This window comes from Microcaecilia unicolor, chromosome 6, assembly GCF_901765095.1.
Source record: "Microcaecilia unicolor chromosome 6, aMicUni1.1, whole genome shotgun sequence".
In the NCBI taxonomy this organism is placed as follows: domain Eukaryota; kingdom Metazoa; phylum Chordata; class Amphibia; order Gymnophiona; family Siphonopidae; genus Microcaecilia; species Microcaecilia unicolor.
This window is the reverse complement of record NC_044036.1, coordinates 178,450,682-178,469,926: the sequence shown is the minus strand read 5'-3', so window position 1 is coordinate 178,469,926 and position 19,245 is coordinate 178,450,682.

Genomic DNA, 19,245 nt, shown 5'->3' with positions numbered 1-19,245 from the left:
TGGTCACCGCATCTCAAAAAAGATATAGTGGAATTAGAAAAGGTACAGAGAAGGGCAACGAAAATGATAAAGGGGATGGGACAACTTCCCTATGAGGAAAAGCTGAAACTGCTTTGACTCTTCAGCTTGGAGAAAAGATGGCTGAGGGGAGATATGATAGAGCTATATAAAATACTGAATGGAGTGGAATAGGTACTACTACTACTACTTATCATTTCTATAGCGCTACTAGACGTACGCAGCGCTGTACACTTGAACATGAAGAGACAGTCCCTGCTCGACAGAGCTTGCAATCTAATTAGGACAGACAAACAGGACAAAAAAGAGATAACGGAATATTAAAGTGAGGATGGTAAAATAAGGGTTCTCAACAAGTGAACAAGAGATAGGAGTTAAAAGCAGCATCAAAAAGGTGGGCTTTTAGCTTAGATTTGAAGACGGCCAGAGATGGCGCTTGACGTACCGGCTCAGGAAGTCTATTCCAGGCATAAGGTGCAGCAAGATAAAAGGAACGGAGTCTGGAGTTAGCAGTGGAGGAGAAGGGTGCAGGTAAGACAGATTTACCCAGTGAACGGAGTTCCCGGGGAGGAATGTAGGGAGAGATGAGAGTGGAGAGGTACTGAGGAGCTGCATTGGAATAGGTGGACGTGAATTGCTTGTTTACTCTTTCTGAAAATACTAGGACTAGGGGGCACGCGATCAAGCTACAAAGTAGTACATTTAAAATGAATCAGAGAAAATATTTCTTCACTCAACGTGTAGTTAAACTCTGGAATTTGTTGCCAGAGAATGTAGTAAAAGCAGTTAGCAGAGTTTAAAAAAGGTTTAGATAACGTCCTAAAAGTAAAGTCCATAAGCCATTATAAAAATGGACTGGGAAAATCCCCTGTTACTTCTTGGATAAGCAGCATAAGAAGTATTGTACTTTTTTGGGATCTTGCCAGGTACTTGTGACCTGGATTGGCAACTGTTGGAAACAGGATACTGGACTTGATGGACCTTCAGTCTGTCCCAGTATAGCAACACTTATGTACTTATGAGGTATTCACGTGGGATAGTTGAATAGGAGTCCAATAAAGCCTGTGAAGTAAACAAAATTGAACTTGTCTATAATTAGTAACCAGAGAACAATGATCTACATATCTACAAATCCTTTCCCATGTCTCCCTCTCCAAACCATGCCCTAACCAGTGTTCCCACGCTTGTTGGAGAAGAGTCCCACAATGATGTTCCTGTAAAGAGCCATAAAGGCAAGATAAAATCCCTTTTTTACAAGGGTGTTTAAAAAGTACCATTTCAAGAATAGAGGGAGTTCTATGAAAATTTAACTTAGCATCCCTTCCCAGCAATAAATCCTGAAGCTGAAAAAAAACTGAAAAAAGGGATTTAAAGAGATAAACTCCTGCAGCTGAGCATGAGAGATAATCGACCCCTAATGAAATAGATCAGAACAAAATTACTACCCGATTTGTGCCAAACCCTTCTGTAGTGGACCAAAATATGAAGTTGATGTATTTTTGAAACTCTCAAATGCTCAAAATACTCAAAAATAGTTTAAGAGTGCAAAGCTGTATTTTCATGCCAAACCCAATGTACCTGATAATTTTCCACATAAAATTCTCTAAGGGCTTTTAATACAGCTGCCCTATAATACTGGCATAAATTAGGGAAACCCATACCCTCTTTCAATTTCGGCAGGGCTAAAGCAGGAAGGGACTCTTGTTCGCTTACCCTTCCAAATGACGAATTGAAACATATGCTCCCAGGACTTAAACTAGGAACTAGGAATCCAATTCGTCAAGTGGGGAAAAAGAAATAAGAATCTAGGTAATATCTTCATTTGTATCGCAGCTGCCCAACTCCACCAGGTTGAATATAAAGAATCCCATTTGTTAAGAAGAGATTTAACCCGCACAGTAAGTTTACCATAATTAAGATTAAACAATGTTTCCAACTTATCAGTAACAATACCCAGGTAGTGAATCCCACTATGTGCTATTTTAAAGGAAACAGATTGTTGTTCATGTGGAGCAAGATTAAAACACAATGCCTCTGTTTTATCAAAGTTAACCTTGAAACCAGAAACAACCCGGTGTGGTAAGTTTCTCTAATAAGTAGGGGAGGGAAGCAATTGGGTCTTCCATAAACACCAAAGTGTCATCCGCATACAAAAGGATCTTCTTATTTATGTATTTATTTATTAGGATTTATTTACCGCCTTTTTGAAGGAATTCACTCAAGGCGGTGTATAGTAAGAATAGATCAAACATGAGCAATAGGCAATTACAGCAGTGGACTGACAATTTTAAATTCACTTTTGCACAACGGTGAAGGCCTCGGCAGCAACGAACACTCACCCTACCCCCATCACCAGGAGACCACCCACAGATAAGTGGCCTCATTTACTACTAGATAGTAGTTAAATCTGGAATAGACTATGGTTTTTTTAAAATAGGAGGACGATAGGAACAGTGCAATGATGGTCGGATGCTGCGGGCCGTTTGCACAACATATGGCATAAGGCACTTGAGCAATTTCTGAGCACTGCATATAGAAAAATAATTTTAAAAAAATTTGAATACATGAAATAGTAATAAATACTGGTGAAATTGTCTTATATTATTAGCTTATTACACCAGTTTGAATTAACGGAGATCCCTAAAGTGTAGCAGTTATAATTTAATGCCAAGAACTGCCAAGTGATGCACTTGGGGTGCGGAAACCCAAAAGAGAGATACCGGATAGGAGGGGAGAGATTAGTAAGCTCGACTCAGGAGAGAGACCTTGGGATGTTGGTGTTGGAGGATCTGAAGGTGAAGAAACAATGCGACAAGGCGATGGCCATGGCCAGAAGGATGCTAGGCTGCGTAGAGAGGGGCATAACCAGCAGAAGAAAGGAGGTGTTGATGCCCCTTTACAAGTCGTTGGTGAGGCCCACTTAGAGTATTGTGTTCAGTTTTGGAGGCCGTAACTTGCTAAAGATGTAAAAAGACTGGAAGTGGTGCAAAGAAAAGCTACAAAAATGGTATGGGATTTGCGTTGCAAACCGTACGAGGAGAGACTTGCTGACCTGAACATGTATACCTTGGAGGAAAGGAGAAACAGGGGTGATATGATACAGACGTTCAAATATTTGAAAGGTATTAATCCGCAAATGAACCTTTTCTGGAGACGGGAAGGTGGTAGAACTAGAGGACATGAATTGAGGTTGAAGGGGGGCAGACTCAGGACTAATGTCAGGAAGTATTTTTCATGGAGAGGGTGGTGGATATGTGGAATGCCCTCCCATGGGAGGTGGTGGAGATGAAAACGGTAATGGAATTCAAATATGAGTGGGATAAACACAAAGGAATCCTGTTTAGAAAGAATGGTTCCGTGGAATCTTTGCGGAGATTGGGTGGCGACGCCGGTAATTGGAAACAAAACAGGAGCTGGGCAGACTTCTACGGTCTACGCCCTGATCGTAACTGAATAGATAGGGATGGGCTGGAGTGTAAATTTTAATGGGCTTCGATGTTAGCTTCAGAACTTAGTACAAGAACAGTACTGGGCAGACTTCTACGGTCTGTGCCCTGAGAAAGGCAAGGACAAATCAAACTCGGGTATACATATAAAGTATCACATACCATGTAAAATGAGTTTATCTTGTTGGGCAGACTGGATGGACCGTACAGGTCTTTATATGCCGTCATATACTATGTTACTATGTTTTTGCTCGACTTCGGCAAAACTATCACATTAGCACTATACATTGAGGGCGGCATCTTATCCAAAAGTAAAATATGATTAAAGATCACCTCTAACAGCCCAGTAAGCCCCTGGGACAAAATCTGGTAATATTAACAAAAAAAATCCATCTGGATCTGGGGTCTAACGTTTTGGAAGATTTTGGATGACCCAAGCAAACTCCTGAGGTGAAATTGGCGATTTTGGATAACCTGAGCAACCTACTGAGGTGAAACTATGATAGTCAGGAGTGCTGCTTTTTTGATATATGCTAAAATGGCTGCATCTGAACAAACAACTCTGGAGAATATGGGGGTGGGTGGGAAGTGGGTCAGTGACTGCTGGGGAAGAAAGGGGAGGTCATCCCTGATTTTTTCCAGTGGTCATCTGGTCATTTAGGGTACCTTTCTGTGCCTTATTTGTTTAAAATCAGGTCTAGCTCAAAACATCTTAGTTTTAGCCCTGGATGGTTTTGTTTTGTTCCATTATGGCTGAAAAACGTCAATATCCCACCCTTAACATGCCCCTGACATGCTCCCTTGTGATTTGAACATTTCTGACAGACTTCATAGAAAAGCATCTAAAAATTGGTTTCAAAAATACTAGTTTGGATGTTTTTGTGAGAAAAATGTCCAAATGTAGATTTATGCCACTTTTTGGACTTTTTCCTCTTTTGAAAACGAGCCCCATTGTCTTCTATCCCATGACTTTTTAATTTTCTCAGGAGTCTCTCATGAGCAAGTTTGTCAAAAGCTTTCTGAAAATCTAGATACACTACATCAACTGGCTCACCATTATCCACAAGTTTATTCACGCCTTCAAAGAAATGAAGCAAATTGGTGAGGCAAGACTTAGCTTGGCTGAACCCATGCTGATTCTTGTTCTTCCCTCCCCCTCCAGTTGTGGACTATAATCCTTTAAATTGGTTCTGTGTGAGATAATTTTGGATATTTTTTGTTTAATGTGTTTGTTACCTATTCAAAGATTATTTTCTTTGATGTAATTTAAAATGCAAACAAACAAACAAACAAAAAAAGAACATGGTTGGTACAATTTAAAAATAGTACTACTAAAAGTAGAAGGGTTGACAGTTTATGTGGATTGTTTTTATAAATATAACACAGATGCGTTTTTTGGAAATATGTTACATGCTTTATTTTAAAATTACCCTCATTTTGACCAGTTTCCAATGACCTCATCTACTCAGTATCCATCACCTCCTCCAGTAGGACGTTCCAGGCATCTCCTACTCTTTCTATGAAAATATAGGCAAATATGACTGTTGATGCTTTCCCGCATCTAGACTCTCGCTCATCTGCTTTTCAAAAATAGACCCTCAGCAAGATTTTCATCACACAGTAGGGTGTTTTTCATTTTATTTGATTTAAATTAAATACTAAGGACTTCTTGGTATATCACAGGGATTGGAATTCACATACAGTATCTGCTGGAGCTCTCTTTCCACATCCTCCCCCAGCTAAACCTCCTTTTGATCCTGTTTCTCCTTTCTTATTGTTTTATTTTAAATTTGCATTTCAGTTTTTACATCTCAAGATGCATTCAGCAAACAAGGCACTCCAAAGAACACATCAAAGACACCAATACTATACAGGATACTTCACATGCAAACAGTGGCATCTCTAGACAGAAAAGATTAGGGTGGCAACATCATGCCCACTACCACAATACACACACCCCTCCTCCCACTTTTAAATTAGCAGTATAAGATACAATGGCCTTCTATGCTTAAAGAAACCCCCTCCCTCCAGCTAGTTTCCGCTACCAGGTAAAATCACCATTATAATTGATGGCATCCTTCAAAGTGTTCTTCTATGTGGGAGTGGTCTGGATTGGACAGAATATCAATATAATCCCTGCACCCACAGTTCTTTATCCCACTTACAACTTGCCATATAGAAATATTCAAAATGTGATTATCATCTCAGCAACAGAACACACTTTTTCCACTGCCACTTTGTTTAAAGAAGGTGGGGTTTTCTTACCCAGTGGGGCACTTCTTAACCCAGTCCTGGGGGCACACTTAGCAAGTCAGATTCTCAGGATATCCAAAATACATATGCATGAGAGAGATTTACATACCAAGGAGGCAGTGCAAGCAAATTTATTTCATGCATATTCATTGTGGATATCCGGAAAACCTGACTGGTGGGTGTGACGCTAGGACTGGGCTGAGAACCACTACTCCACAGGATGTGGAAATCACTAGTCTTGAGCATTTTTAATTTTGGGTGCCAAGGGTCTAGCTCCCGATTAAAGAACGAATAAACTTCAAAGCCCACACACTGATCCACAAGATCCTTCACGGAGATTCTCCAAGCTACATGACCAATCTAATCGACCTTCCAGCCAGGAACGGGTCCAAATCCTCTCGAACTCTGGAACGCCATACCAAGATTCATTCGAACAACAAATGAACACCTACGCTTCCGAAAGCTGCTGAAAACATACCTCTTCAAACAAGCGTATCCAAACGACCCAACTTACTTTACGATCAATATCCACACCACTAACATTAAACATGCCTCTACCCCCCCCCCCCCCCACCTATCTTCACCCCATCCTTCTCTATACAATCGTATTATCTTTGTGATTCTTTTTACCCATATATTGTATTACCTCTATGATACTTTGTACCCATACATTGTGTTTTCTCTGCGACATTTTGTACCCATACATTGTAAGCCGCACTGAACCTGCTATCGAGTGGGAAAGAGCGGGGTATAAATGCTATAAATAAATAAATAGTGCCAGACACTTTGCAAAATAACACAAAACCCTGCAAAAAGACATTCAAAATATATATAGGAAACTTGCCACAGCATAGCAGCCCTAACCTACCTATGAAAAGACAGTGCTAGAGCACCAGTATACATACTAGAACAAGCTGTATTCAATATTGGGCAAGTTACCTTGTAAAAATAATATATGAAAGTTACTAGTTACTGCTAGGAAAAAGTAATATATTACAGTTACTAGTTACTTGTATAATGAAAGAAATATGGTGAATTACTGTGAAAGTAATGTGTCACTTTAGTTACTTTTTAATTCTTGGATATAAACAGGTATTTTGACATTGCATAAAGTTAATTCTAGCAATTGGAAATCCATCCATTATGAAAGAAAACATCTAAACAGAAAATGTTCAAGTCCTTAAATTTAGGGATCCAATTCAATTAGAGATATTTAAATCAAATAAGGAAAAAAATGAAACTAGCTATCATATGAGCAGTGCAGAAATCAATCAAACATTATCTATATTCAGCAGTCCTCGGTGTGGCAGAATGGTTGATCATAGGATTCCAGTTTTTGAACTGTCATTTAGAATTAGATCCAATGACAGTTTCCTTGCATCAAGGCACTATTTTTGAAGTATAACACCTGCTAATGCTACCCTTCCAATGTTCCCATCAATCTGTTCCCATATGGCTTATTAAGGAACATTGGGCACTAAAGGGTTAAGGGTCCCTTTTACTAAGCTGCGTAAGCATCTACATGCGCCCAGCATGCGCCAAATTGGAGTTACAATATATCCTGTAATGGAAGGAAACAGGAAAAACATATATGATCACAAATTAGTTTAGGAGAAATCACATGATTTAGGAGAAATGAAACTTACAACAATATATATATATATATATATATATATATATATATATATATATATATATATAATAACTGAGAAAGTTGTGCTGTGCAGATTTTGTTATTCAGGCTTTGCGTCTGGCTTTTCTGTTTGACAACCTGCTCCAGAGAGAACAATTATTTTGGATTGGCTTAGTGAAATACCAATAAAGATTTTTACTGGTTGCGCCTATATCTAATTCTGATTGTCTCTCTTATTAGAGCCCCTAGGGCTGAAGTGTCCTCTTGTAATCCGTTGGGTTGGTCGTGAGCCCTTGGGCCCTGGCCGAGGCCAGCAGAGCGCCGACCCAGGCCAAGGGGAGACCGACCCACCACCGCACACCCCAGCTACACAATACCCCCTAAGCTACCCCTCCCACAGTCCCTCAGGAGAAGGGAAATAGGCTTACAGGCGGGCCTTGCGGTCGAACCGGAACCCACGCACACAGAGCCACTCCTGCGAGCCTCACGGTTGAACTGGAACCCAATCACACACAGGGAGGGGTGAAAGAACCCAGAGGGCCCCAAGATGCCAGACACGCGCTGAACACCAGCAATAGGGCAGAGGGGGAAACAAAGGACCAGAGCGGGCCACGCCCACCCAGGAGACTAGCGCAGGACAGGGGAACTAACACAGCAACCCCCCCCCCCACCAGGGTAGGAGCCCCAGGCAGAAGCCAGAGGAACCAGACACAAAAGGAAGGCAGAAAGCCTTTGCCTCAAACCCACTGTAGACAGAGGCACACAGAACACAAAGGGTTAAGCTTGTAGAGCCAGCAGAGAGAGAGTGCCATAAATCAACAAACAATCAGAGAGAATGCTTCCCCTCCCGAGAGGGAGCGGGGCCCATCCAACAAACACACTGGCAGAGGCAGGAATACAATACACACAGTACACAACGGGTTAAGCAGGCCGGGACACTGGGAAGAGAAATCCTTAAACAAACAAAGGAGAACGCTCTCACTCAGCCCAGAGCCCCGGAGGCTGAGCAATGCCCAGTCCCAACTAAACAAATGAGCAGCTGACCCTGATTACAGAGCTACACACACACACACAGCAGCAGCTAACCCAGAGGGAAGGAAAAGAATACTCTAATACAACACAGATCCCTATCAGAACCTAGAACACGTTCTGAGAGAAAACTATCAGGCTTTCCTGTTACCACCAAGTAAGTAACGCAAAAGCAGAGAAACAAGAGTTTCTCTGCTTTTGCGTTACTTACTTGGTGGTAACAGGCTGCAGGCTAAAGTACTATCCCCTGACGTCAGCACAACCCCTGGCAGCCAATCAGAAGAGACGTCCCCCCTCCCCCTCAGCCAAACCGGCAGAATCATAACACCTCTCCTCCTAGGGGGCAAGGGACCGAGAGTGACTTCACAATACCTTCGGTGTTTACATAGTGCATCAGTTTATGTATGCACGGTCTTTTTAAAGATCCCCTTGCTTTTTTCACCTAACATTACCATTTGACACTATTTACTCATTCTCAGACTCCTAAGCCAGGCCCATCTTGAGTCTAGAGCACTGACTTTACATTTATTGTGTAATGCTGATTTTTAAGCACTGATATTATTGTATTGTGTACTGTTTTACATACATTTAATCTTATGTAGTGATTTTATGTTTATTCCGTATTGTTTTTATACACACCAGAGCAATAAATATTTAACTTTATTGATCCTGAGGTGTGTTTAGCCCTCCTATGTTCCCATTTCCTTTGTTTATTGATGCCACGTCACTTACACCTAACATAAATTTTGTTATCTTTTTCACTTACCAAATCAAAAAAATTTGACATAACCAAAGCACTTATATGTCGAAGACTGAGCCACCTTTATCACCTCATGCTGCAAGCTTGAACAATTTCACTAAAAAGGAAGTTTGCCAGAAACAGGAACCTGCCCAATAATGGGCCCAGTGATGGGAGTGAATAAAATGTAACTAAAGTAACAAGACATTCCTGAAATTCTATAAATGGTGCATATGCTATTTACTTAACGAGCTAATTAGCACTTATAAATTGAGTGCTAATAATCATCAACACTATCCTGCCTTAATTGAAATTTGTGCACACATTTTTAGTCGCACACAAATTTTACACGTGGTTCCAAAAAGGGGGCATGGCCTTTTGAGGGTCATGGGCAGGTCAGGAGCATTCCTAGAATTTATGCATGCTGTTTTAACGCTTAGCATGTTATTTTTTCAGTGACGATTTTTCAGTACTGTTTATAGAATTTGGTCCTATATTACTCATTACTGAAAATGTAATATATTACAGTTATTTCATTACATATTCAGCAGCAGTTAACCAGATAGAGGTCAATAGTCAGCTGACAGTGCTCAGCATTTTGCTGACTGCCACTGGTGTTATGCTTAGAAATTCAATGCAAGGCCAAATCCAGGCTTCGGCATTGAATTTATGGGTTTGTGTAGCCGGCTAATGCATAGCTGGTTAAGTGCAATATTCAGCACTTAACCAGCTATGGGCACTACATAAAGGTAGAATTGACTTTTATGCAGGCCTATTTATGTGGTTACCTTGGCTGGTCAGTTCTGAATATTTAGGGTTACCATATGTCCATATTTACCTGGACATGTCCTCTTTTTGAGGACATTTCCGGGCAACCGGGCGGGTTTTGCCAATCTGCCCGTTTGTCCGGATTTCTGGACAAACAGTCAGGCTGGTGGGCGGGCTGCCCATTTGTCCAGAAATCCGGGCAAACAGGCAGATTGCTAGCCTCCCCTCACCTTACTTACTACTGCCCTGTTGGTCTAGTGACCTCTTCCACCTTCGGGGCAGGAAAAAGCTCCCCTCTTTCCTGCTCGGAGCGCTGCCCTGCATGCATCCTTCCTGTTGCTGATCTCGGCAGCGATTCAAAATGGCCACCGAGAGTTGAAGTGACCTCGCGAGACTTCAACTCTCGGCAGCCATTTTGAATCAGCGCCGAGATCAACAACAGGAAGGATGCATGCAGGGCAGCGCTCCAGGCAGGAAAGAGGGGGCTCTTTCCTGCCCCAAAGAGGTCACTAGACCACCAGGGCAGTAGTAAGGTAAGGGGAGGGGGTGACGGGGAGGGGGAGTGATGGGGTGTGTGACAGGGGGGAGGGAAAAATGTGACAGGGGCGGAGCGAGGGCGTGAAAGGGGGTGGGTGGGGTGTGAAAGGGGGTAGGACATGTGTCCTCCTTTTTGGGGGACAAAATATGGTAAACCTATGAATATTGGCACTTAACCGACCAAGTACTGATTCTGCCCCCAGAATGCCCCCAAAATAGCTGGTTTTGAGATAGGCGCTAATCAGCATCTCTAACCAGTTAAGTGCCACTGAAAATGACTGGTTGGCCCCAAACAAGTGATCTAAGTGGTGAGGAGCCGTTTCTGGTGAGTTAATTTGCTTTAAATGTTGACCCAATAGTGTCCCTGAATATGCTCAATTAGCACCTAAGCCAAAACTGGCTATTTTGTGGGCGGTCTTGGGGCAGAGTTGGCACTTATGCTGTTAAGTGCTGATATTCAGTGCTTGTCTGCATAAAACACAGTCCTGTCTTTATGCGGTTCACCTTATGCTCGGGGTTCTCAATCCAGTCCTTGGGACACCTAGCGAGTCAGGTTTTCAGGATATCCACCATGAATATACATGAGATAGATTTGCATAGAATGGAAGTAGTGCATGCAAATTTAACTCATGCATATGCATTGTGGATATCCTGAAAATCTGAATGACTGGGTGTGTAATGAGGATTGGGTTGAGAACCCCAGCCTTATGCGGTTATATGCTGAATATTGCACTTAAGCTAGCCGCATATGCCTGGACATTCAATGCTCTATTTTTCTTTAAAAGAGTGGGACCTGGAAGAACTGGACCCATAAGGGTTAACCAACAAAAATGGTGTCCTTTGAAATGCTCCATTAGGCAGAAGAGTTCTTTATATCTCTAATGAAGTGGAGGAGTAGCCTAGTGGTTAGTGCAGTGGACTTTGATCCTGGGGAGCTGTGTTCAATTCCCATTACAGCTCCTTGTGACTCTGGGCAAGTCACTTAACTCTCCATTGCCCCAGGTACAAATAAGTACCTGTATGTACTATGTATTCTTTGTCCCTGCTGAACCAATAAAGGCATAAAGTACAGGGTAGGAGCCAAAGTATAATGCTTGCAAGAGATAACATTTTGGTTCTTCATAACTTTGTATGGAATATGATTTATAATCCTTTGACATGACAGGACTGAAGATACAAGGCCAGATCTACCAAGCTTTTTCCCCCATAGACACAGAATGAGAAACAAGCTTTTATAAATCAGGCCCATACAGAAAAGAAATGAAAGTGATTAGTATTTCAGTCACTAATTAGTCAATTCCAGTACTGAGACTTGAATGAAGGCAGGAATGTGAACTTTGTGCTCTAAGGTTGAAATGACCTGCAGCAGAAGGTAAATGGAGTTCAACAGAAGGCCTTCAGAGTTCACACACCCTTCACTATGCACACACATGCAATCAAATGAATGTCATTTGAACTCATTCGGGTTTACATATTCAGCCAGCAGCAGTCAGTGTTTTTTGGCCAGTTTTGGCATTATGCCTGGATATTCAGCTCCGGACAAAGGACAAAGTCACAGCAAAGGAGACAGAAAAGATGATGGCAAAAAACTTCTACTGGACTCTACAAAGTTCATAGCATAAGTTTAATTCTTAAAATGTGGACTCAACAAGAGTCATGTTTCGGCCGCTCAGGCCTGCCTCAGGAGTCCCTGTATGTTGTTGATTAAATAATTTCTAGAAGACGTAACAATCTTCTGAAAAAGTGAACTGGTAGCAAACCAGACTTGGCTGTGGAAAGATGAACTTCCTACCTCTGAGGTACACTGTCGCTACTGGACAAGCTCCTTCTCTAAAACATCTAAAAGACTATGCACACTGGCATTGAATATCCAAGGTTTATGCAGCAGGCTATCTCTTATCCAGTTAAGTGTGATATTCAGTACTTAACTGCCTAAGCAAAACTGGATTAAAATAGGACTGAGTTTATGCTGTCCGATTTGTCCAGTTAACTTAGGTTGTTAGGTGCTGAATATTGTCATTTAACCCCGTAAGTGCCGACTCCACCCCTGGACTGCCCACAAAATGGCTGGTTTTGACATAGGCAATTAGAATGGAAATTCAGTCACACTATGCAGTTAAGTGCCACTGAATATCTCCCACTCCTGACCATTTAAGTCACTTTGAATATTGATCCCGATGTTTTAGCTAAATGTGCCTGCATTAGGAGTTGTTACATTAGTAATAAGACCTATAGTTTATATATTCAGACACCATCATCCTTAGCTTATTTTGTGTTCATAAGGAACTTAAAAACCATGTTCTTTAAGATATTTTTGTGATGTATTTTTTAAAAGCTTCTGTATATTGTAGAATTTTAATCAGTTGATTTCCCAAGAGTCTGTCTTGGCTTCTTTTTATTGATTGTAAACTGCCATGAACCTGACAGGTAGTTGTGGTAAAAAATATGTTATAATGGAATTGTAATGTAATGTAGTGCGATGAAGGAAGGAGAATTCTCAAAAGCTAGGCACAAATTTATTCAGTTCCATTCAAGAGATATGACCTATATTTCCACTTATCCAGACTAAAATGACCACCTGACTAGTTAATTTGACGTTTAATCAGGATGTGGTCTTTCCTTGTGTATCTTTATTTTGGATTATTAAGGTCTTCATTTTAATAGCAACTTCTGGAGCTCATCACAAAAGAGAGAAAAGAGAAGTCTGAGCATCAGAGGATCATTGGAGAGAATAGGATTCTCTAGCCATGTCTTGCTGAATATCCCCAAGTAGTGACCTCCTTGTCAGCAAGAGGACTAACTACTAACTAAACAGAGGCAAAATAATTCAGATCCAAACTGTCTGCATTTGGCCAGGTTATAAAGGCTTCCACCCTTAGCATTAGCTCTAGGGCTAACAATGATACTTGTGATAGTACAGGGTCTTGAACATAGCATCCTTGATACAGTTACCTGTTTGTGGACCCACTGCAGCAAAAAAAACAGAACACCTGCTTGCTATAGAATCCGGTGGTGGGAGGCGGGGATAATGCTGGGCAGACTTATACGGTCTGTGCCAGAGCCGGTGGTGGGAGGCGGGGATAGTGCTGGGCAGACTTATATGGTCTGTGCCAGAGCCGGTGGTGGGAGGCGGGACTGGTGGATGGGAGGCAGGGATAGTGCTGGGCAGACTTATACGGTCTGTGCCCTGAAGAGGACAGGTACAAATCAAGGTAGGGTATACACAAAAAGTAGAACATAAGAGTATATCTTATTTGGCAGACTGGATGGACCGTGCAGGTCTTTTTCTGCCATCATCTACTATGTTAATATGTATATGTTATTATTCACTCTTTCTTCTCCATGCTTATCGATTACCTGCTTTCTGATTCCAATGTATTTCTAGTCTCTGTTCCAGCCTTGTGACCTGCTTGTTGACTTCAGGTTTGTAGCTTTTGGTCCCATTCCATGCCTCTGTCTACTTGAATGCAAGCTCTGGTTCTGGTTCGGCTCCATCTCCACAGTCCACTTCTTGTTTTAGCTTGCAAGTTCAAGATATTTGGTCTCTGCAGCTCCTGACTCTTGGGTGTTTCCCAGTTCATGCATGGCCCAATCTAAGAAGCTGTACCCAAGGGTCAGTCCTGCCATTAGCCCCATAAATACGTTAAGGTTAGTAACATGATACAGAAGGAACCAAAAACAAACAAAAAAACAAAGCAATATGAAGAGGCCAAAAATGAGAAATAGCAACTCTTTAAAAATTCAGTGGCCTATGTACTTTTGGTGCTAAGACTAATCCATGCTTATGTGTGTATCATTTAATGCCCATGCAGAGTAGGTACTCATGTACATTATTTGCATCCATGTTCATGTTATCACTGGTTCCCAATGGTAATGCTAATGTATATGCAAATGATTTTTAAGAAATGCACTGTAGGGTTAATGCTGAAAATCCTATTACATCTGCTTTTTATCTACCCTTCCCTTCCCCTTTCTAATTCTCCTTGTTCCTTTTCCTGCTCTTCTCCTCTACTCTCTCTTCCTTCCAGTCTCCCATTCCCTCTTATTCTGTTCTCCTGCACTTCCTTTTTTCACCCGTTTCTTGCTATTGATTTCTTTCTACTCTTTTCCATTCTTTCTTTTCCTTTCCTTGTGTCTCTGATGTCATCAGTGGTGTGTTTAGGAGCAGTTGTCGGGTCTATGATGACTGGAGCGACCATGGTAGTGGGAGGAAGTGGTTTTGTATGGCTTACTGGATTATTCTTATGGAGAACTAATGAGCTATGGGGGGCAGGAGAAACACTAATGCCCTGAGAAGTGTTTCCTTTGATTCCCATGACCACTCCAGACCTACTACCTGCCTCTTGTGGGCAGTTCTTAAATTCAAAGCTGGCTGAGGAAAGAGAAAGGGGAGACTATGCAAGGGAAGAGGAGAAGGGACACACCTGCTTGCCCTCTGTGGGCATGATTATGTTTCTCTCTCCTCTTCTTCCCTTTTTTTCTCTGCCTCCTCTCTCCTCACCCTCCCACCTTTTTTTCTCTCCTTCTCTCTCTTCCACCCCGTTCTGGCTCATTTTCCAGCTAATGGGTCTGCACATAAGCTGGCTCCTTCATCCACTGCCAGCCCACATTATAGTCCTGGTGCTATGTGACTCCTCCAGTTGCAAGGCCTAGTACAGTCTCACCATTTTGCATCAACCTGAAGATGACCCTGGTAATCTCTTCATACCTTTTCTAGATTTTCATTTATCAATACAATGAAGTAAATCTGCATCATGTATTCATAACCTGTATTCTTCTCCCCTATAGGTACAGCCTTGGATTCACTTATAGTACATTAGCTAAGGAAAAAATCTTCATAGCCCTGAAAACCTGTACATCTTTAGCCACTTGTTAGCTAATAATGGTTTATCTCCATCAAGCTACCGTTCAATAAATTCTAATTTCGACAGCATAACACGGAGCTCGCTATTCTTGAGAAAGTTATCTTAATTAACAATTTGAATATGCTGGAAATAAGTGCTGTATGAATGCTAGGATGCATGTATGAGTCTTGAGAACAAATGTTTGTTACCTTCAGTTTACCCTGAGGAAAAGTAAATTGTTCAGTGGCTTAATATCCTGATTTGGAAGAACGTAAGAGGACTGTTTCCAGTTGGCAGCTTTAAAATGTCACTGGGAAAGAAATAGCCAAATTTCCCTTAAGACAATTTTCTTAGCTGGCTAAGTTTGCCTTTTGTGCACCAAAAAAAGACCCATGCCTATAACTCAATTAGGGATTATTCAGATAACAAGATATACCAAGTTTAACACAAGATTGGAAGGGATCTCATGCACACACATAAAGACCCCTCAACTTATGTATTGGACGATGGAGCTGTGAGGCTGGTAGAGATCCCAGACCCTACTGACAGAAAATGAGAAGAGGAGCCCAACTGGAGCTGTGAATCTGGTGGAGATCCACAGGGCCCACTAGCAGAAGACTGAAGGTGAATCTTGGCAGAAGCTAAAAGGCCAGTGGGGGATCCCAGGGCTCCATTGGCCAAAGAGGAGGAGGAGCCTGGCTGGTACCATCAGACTGGTTGATATTCCCAGGCCCTCCAGCTGAAGAAAGAGAAGCAGGGCTGAAGCAGTGTGCTTGACAAGAGGCAAATGAGGTGAGTGTGTGGCTGAGGAGATACTGAAGTGGGGGGGGGGGGCTTAGAGTGAGAATGAGGAGGTTATGGGGGCCAAAGTGGGATGGAGGGAAAGTATATTGAGGCCAAAGGAAGGAACGACAGATTAAGGTTGAAGGGGTACTACAGGGCATGATAGAAACTTGAAGGAGGGAGGTTGGAGAAGAAGAAAAGTCACTGAAGATTTGGTAGGGAAAGAGAGAAGAGTGGGTATGTGTTTTAACACCCATTTCTTTCTCCCTCCCTCCCTACTCAGTCTTCAGTCATTTCTTCTTTCCTCTGTCTATCCCTCTACCCCCAACTCTCCATGGTCCAATTCCAGTTCTGTTTTTTTACAGCATTAAAGAATTGCAATTAAAACAAACAAAAGCTAAACCTAATTTTGTCATTTTCCTTTCATTTGCAAAGCAATGCAATGCTCCTGGTTCTCCATATTTATAACCATAGACATGCCAGTGGAAAAAATCTTACCTTTGGCATAAGTCACTCTTGTCATATCACAGGGCAGACCTGCTTAGTATCCTTCTGTTATCATACCACACTCTTGCTCTCAGTGCATTTTGGAGCCTATTTCCTAACGTGTAAGATTTTGTAGTTACTCACAGTTAATGGCCAAATTTAAGAGCCCTTTTACTAAGCTGCAACAAAATTTGGGTTTAACGCATCCTAAAGTGTAGCTTTCCCACATGCTAAGCCCATTTTTCTTACATTCCCCCCCCCCCCCCCCCCCCCCCCCCAAATGGCTTGTTTATTTTTTATTTTGCAGACCCCATACTAATTTTTCCATTAGTGTGTAGGACTTACAATGCTATTAATGCAGGAGCACTTACCACTTCCTATACAGGAGGTGCTACATCAGTGCACGGTAATGTAAATCTGCTAGCTGGTTTAGTGCTTCATTGCCCATTCTCTATCCCTTCAAAATAAAACATTAAAAATAGTTTAGGCATGATTACCACATACAGACAGGGAAATTACAGCAAGATGTTTTAGCATGTCCTGCTAAACCTATGTGAGGGCTTAGCACGCCTTGGTAAAAGGGCTTCTTAATATGTGGAAACTGCAAATACTCTGTTAACTGTTGAGATATTCCCCAAATTTTGCAGTTCAGTTAACTCTAGAAATGTTCTTTTGGTGCATTTAATGAACTGCAGATAATATGATGCAATTAGGAAAACCTATTCAGGAGAGAGGAAGAGAGCAGCCAAGATGGTGACATGACTCCTGTGTGGTAAAACCTTAGCAGGCCTTTGTTTCAGCAGGGTCTTTTCTTATCTGCAGTGCTAATATGCCGCATACTGAAAGGAAGGGGCGGTTAAGGCTGGTCCCATGCCATTCCGTACATCTTCTCTTGCCCAGATGAAGATTGACCAGTTTGCCACCGGGTCCATGACTAGTACCAGAGTTGGATGTCCTGCTGAGGGGCAGTATAAAGGAACAGCTGACCCCATGGGGCATGATATAACTTTATCTCCTCTGGAGCCCAATCAGCCACTGTGTCCAGCAGCATCTGTGGCATATCCAGTTGGGATTGGAAGGCTGGGACCTGTGGTGTATCAGACCTCAAGCACGAGCAAAACGCCAACTGATGCTTTCTGTGTAGAGAACAAGGAAGAAATGGTTGCATTGCTGGAGCCTCCCGCAGTGGTGATAATGGAAGCCTAAAGCCACTGTTTCTAAATCAATGCAAGAGGTAACCTTTTTAATTTCTAAAGTTGACTTATTAACTGGAATAGTGGAGGGAATAAAAAAAAATACCATTCAAGTTAGATCCAGCAAATTCAAGGTGATATTAAAGACTTAAGGATTTTCAAATGGATGTGGTTGAAGATAGATTGTTAATGCAAAGAAATATCAAGCAAATACAGTGCACTCCATTTAAGTGCACGTCGGATAAGCGCATGCTCTGTTTAACTGCATGCCGTACTTTGGTCCCATTTTTGGTGCCATCAATTTCTATGGGGACAAACTTCGGTTTAGCGCTCCACTGATAAGTGCAAGATTTGCTTATATGCATGGTTTAAGACCACTCCTCTGCAGGAAAGACTCCGCATAAGGGCATGCACAGAATATGGAAGCCAATGGGCATATGACAAAGGGGGAGGTAAATTTGAAATCTCATTGGTTAACTGCCACAGGCAGAATAAGCGAAAGAATGTTGTTAGAGTGTACACTGGAGTTGTCGTCATCTCGCAACTGTAAGACTTTTACACTGGCTGAACGAATAGAAGTTCTTAAAAAATTAGAAAACAAACAAAGTCAAGCATCTGTTGCTAAAGAATATGGTGTCAATCCCAGTCAAATTTCACATATTTTGAAGCAGAAAGACCAGCTTCTGGAAGACTGGCAAAACAATACAAATCCACACCGGAAATGTAAATGGGCGGGAAAAGCTGAGGATGTAGAAGATGCTCTTCGGTGGTTTTCTCAAGTCAGGAGCAGACAGTTTCCTGTCAGTGGTCCACTGCTTATGGAGAAAGCTAATCAGCTAGCTGAAAGTCTTGGACTAACTGAATTCAATGCCACTGTTGGATGGTTGGAAAGATGTAAGTAGAGGAACAACATAAAATTCAAGAAACAGCATGGTGAAAAACAAGACGCTGATGACTTTGGTGCTGAAAATCTGGTTGTTTCAGTTCTTCCTACCATCTTGAACGAGTTTGCACCTCGTGACATTTTCAATGCTGATGAACGGTCTCTACTGGCGAGCGATTCCTGATGGAACACTTGCATTCAAACAAGCCGAAACTACAGGAAGTAAAACGTCGAAGGACCGACTGACGATCCTCCTTTGCGCAATATGGATGGGAGTGAGAAGTTGGAACCACTCATCATTGGAAGAGCAAACAGCCCCGTTGCTTCAAGAATGTTAAGCGACTTCCCGTGTCATTTGAGGCTAACACAAATTCATGGATGACTGGGGAAATTTGGAAGCAGTGGCTAAGAAGTTAGACACTAGAATGCGGGCACAAAATTGTCAGATTTTGTTGCTTTGTGATAATTGTGCTGCACACAGTGATGATGTCAGGCTGTCTAACGTCAAGGTGGTCTTCCTGCCACCAAACACTATCTCTCTGATCCAACCTCTGGATCAGGGCATAATAGCCAATTTCAAACAACATTATCGGGCTCTTGTGCTACGTCATCTGATGAGCGTTATGGATGACC